This window comes from Triticum aestivum, chromosome 3B, assembly GCF_018294505.1.
Source record: "Triticum aestivum cultivar Chinese Spring chromosome 3B, IWGSC CS RefSeq v2.1, whole genome shotgun sequence".
Lineage (NCBI taxonomy): Eukaryota > Viridiplantae > Streptophyta > Magnoliopsida > Poales > Poaceae > Triticum > Triticum aestivum.
Genome location: NC_057801.1, coordinates 834,134,996 through 834,138,481, shown reverse-complemented (window position 1 = coordinate 834,138,481; position 3,486 = coordinate 834,134,996). Strand labels below are relative to the sequence as shown.

The following is a 3,486-nucleotide window of genomic DNA, read 5'->3' as shown; positions in this document are numbered from 1 at the left end:
GGTTCAAGAAGAACAGTTTTCTGAACCATTCTCTCTAACAAAAGATTTGACGCCAGGGAAAGCAACTACCGAAACAAAATGAAATAAACAAGCCATAAAAAACTGGCACAGTGATTGTGCAATAACTTGTACTGGTTCCGCAAATTTTACAGCACACATACGTGAATAAAAGCATCAGACTGTTTGACAAAAACTTTATCGGACTCATTGCCATCTTATTCTTCTTCTGCCCATCGTAAGAAATATAAGAGCGTTTAGATCACTAAGGTAGCTGGTAGTTTAGTGATCTAAACGCTCTTATGTTTCTTTACGGAGGGAGTACCTCCTTATCATATATAGGTCAGGAAAGATGCTCAAGTTGAAAGTTTATGTTGAATCTGTCGTTAGCCTTTAAGTTGAAGCAAGGTAAAAGAAGACAAGAGATCACACAGATCGAACAAAAGAAGATGCACACATAAAGAAGTCTTTCCAATTCGGACATTTACGCAAACATATGCCGCACACACCTGCATACCGTGGGGAGGAAATCTTGGGATGCCAAAATGTTTAGCAATTTTCTCCTGTGGACATGGAAGCAAAGAGAAATGTGGATTCCCCTATACGTCGACCATGTCCACCGGTTCAGTCGCTGCCATCCGCATCAAGGTCGTTGGCCGCGGTTGGCGTCGCTCGAACCTATCGCCGCGATCTAAATATTCCACAAAGCTAAAGGCAAGGCCTGCAAAAAAATCAACACATGGTCAAACAATAGAAATACCAAGTTAATTAAGCATCTAGAACCTAAAGCCATCAGCCAAAAAACGACACGGCGCTGGCCATGTAAACTAAAACATCACTACCCATACACAGCTTACATGCGCAACCTCCAAATACACAGCTAACAACAATTGCTGCTTTAGTACCTACAGAACATGAAAGGGAAATAAGTATCAACACATCAACCAAGGATAGAAAAAGGATCAACTATATATCAGGTCACACCAAAACACTTCGTATTCCAATCTAGTTCTAAGAGCATGCTGTGTACATCCTGTCAGGCTATCTGCAAAACCTAAGAAGCAAAGCAGGGAACAAGGACAAATAACAAGCAAGCAAATATTGATAGGCCACTTGACATCAGCATATATATACAGTGAAATAACCCAAATTCCACAGGCTAGCAAATCTGGTTCTAAGAACATATGGTGCACAACCTGTAAGGCCACCATCTACAAAATCTAGAAAACAGAACATGAAATAAGTACTAACCAACACATCAGCCAAGCATGAAAAGAAGGGCTCATTTCATATTCGATTACATTGTACACCTCAAATCTTATTTGCTAGTAAATATGATTATGGGGCCATGCAGTGTACAGCCGGCCAGACACGTAGAACTAATAAGCAATTCATGAATTCGGAGGATTTGAGTCAAACAGAAAATAAACAGCCTGTCAGGCTCGTAGTACTAATAAGGAATCCATAAACGGCAAATGTTCTGATAGTACAAATAAAAAGCATAAGCAATGCATATGAACCAAACAGGATTAAGGCACACATCTAACTGGTCCTTTTCTAGACATGTAAATTTTCTCATGTTCCAGGTTGGCACCTAATTTGTTACAACACACATCAACATGAACCTGAGTCTGAATCCAGAGCCAGCAATAACATTGAACCTAAGATATCTGAAACTATTTTGTCCTTAATCCTGGACCAGACCCACTTAGTTTATCCAAAATAACCAATTAGTAAGTACCATACTAATCATCATATCACAGACATGCCATTCATCTCTTACACTCCAGTACAAGGAAAAAGAAACATCAACCAAAGAACATAGAACAGAAAAATCCTTCCTTGACAGAGAAAAAATGAGGCATGCGGGAAACCAAGGAAGCACCGGCGGAGCTACGGCCAGGCCGGATGTGTCATGGCCCACCCAAGACTGAAGCAAAAAGAAGTTCTATATGAAGCCCTGCCCACAACAATGCAGTGATTTTCAGTTTGATAGCACAGTTTGTAGTCTCTGGCCTGCCCACCTTTTTGGTGGTAGCTCCGCCATTGCATGGAAGACAACAAAGATCTACTTTGGATGAATTTAGCTACATCCAAAGCTTTGCTCGCCAGTAAAGGTACCCAACAAAGCAAGAAAGAGAACAAAAAAGATCCCTCCGTTGGAATGTAGCTAGAGATGAGAATATTATTGACAGGAACTAACAAAGAAATCTAACTAACCGTGACCATTTCCTGAACAAGAAGAAAGCTACCAAGCAGTATCAACTAAGGTAACACACATCGACGGGGACAACATACCAAAACCAGTAACATCGAAGGAGAAAAGCTCACTGATGGCAAGAGAAAAAAGCATGAGCTGCACAACATGTACCTGTTTATACTACAGTAAGTCCAATAAGGAGCGCGTCCCGAGATCCTCTCTTCCTCCTGCTGGTCTACTTCCTCATCCTCCCTTCCTCCTCCTACTCCTCCTGCTGGCCACGAAAAAAATGAGATGGTAGGGAAGACACCACCAAGAGAACCAAATCCAACCACCATACTCTATTTGAAGCAAGCACAATACTCTCAGGAACCACATGGCTACAGCAAGCGCATGGGCACGGGCGAACTCACGGGCATAGTCACCCTAATTAACATCAGGGACAAGAATCCCCCAAACACCTCGAGCTCCTTGCCCAGTGGGGGTGGAGGCAGAGGTGGCGCCTCGGTACCGGCGCCGCCCAGGACGGTATGAGGTCGGAGGAGACGAGACAACAACCAATTTGGGAAGCAACGTCACAGCACGGTGGTTGGGGAGCAGCAGCGGCGAGAGAGAAGATCGAGATCGAGAGAGAGAGAGAGTACCTGAGAGAGAGAGAGAGAGAGAGAGAGAGAGAGAGCGCACACATGGAGCAGCCGCAGCTCGGCGTCGAGGAGGCACAGAGACGGCCGGCCCCCCACCTCCCTTCCTCCTCTCCCGATCCAGGAGCGGATCGAGCCGCCACCAACCGCCAGGTCGCGCCCGACCTCGCCGGCGCAGGCCGACAGCAGCCGGTGACCCTCTCCTGTCTGCTGCCTCACCTCCCTCTCCTCTTTCCTCTCACTTTCTCCATCGCGGGCGGGGGGCGGCGGCGGCACATGAGGAACGAGGGTCGCGGGGTGGGCTAGGTCTGCTGCCCGCTCACCTTTTATCACGCGACGAGCGTGGTGCGGTGGTTTTTTCGCTCGCGTGGTGCGCTGCACCCCCGCGCGCGGCGCGGTGCGGTGGGCTTTTTTCCCTCGCGTGGTACCCTGCGCTCGAGGCCTTCGTTGTGACTACCACACTAGGAGGCTTTATATGTTAGACTAGATCATAAAGGCGCGCTTTGCCGCGCCCGTCCCTTAATGAAAATATAGATGCAAGCTTTAAAATTGTTGAGAAATATGCCTTCACAAGCTTTCCCTGGTTCAACCTTAGTAAGCTAAAATGGTTTGAACCATATTTTAAAATAATAATCAATGTCCGCTAAT

General features: G+C 46.0%; 1 long non-coding RNA gene across 8 annotated transcripts in view; it reads right to left on the bottom strand.

The window, feature by feature from the left end:
* Positions 1 to 3,150, bottom strand: part of LOC123072780 (uncharacterized) — a 6,697-nt gene extending 3,547 nt beyond the window's left edge. For 3 of the 8 annotated variants that reach the window (XR_006435420.1, XR_006435419.1, XR_006435422.1), the window contains exons 1-3: positions 2,884 to 3,149; positions 2,369 to 2,468; positions 507 to 718 (exon numbers count right to left, since the gene is read on the bottom strand). This is a non-coding gene — a long non-coding RNA (uncharacterized lncRNA). Of the gene's footprint in view, positions 1 to 506; positions 719 to 2,368; positions 2,472 to 2,841 lie in introns of all 8 variants that reach the window. The other 5 variants (XR_006435421.1, XR_006435416.1, XR_006435418.1 and 2 more) reach the window with 5 other exon arrangements.
* Between the last annotated feature and the right edge of the window lie 336 nt (positions 3,151 to 3,486).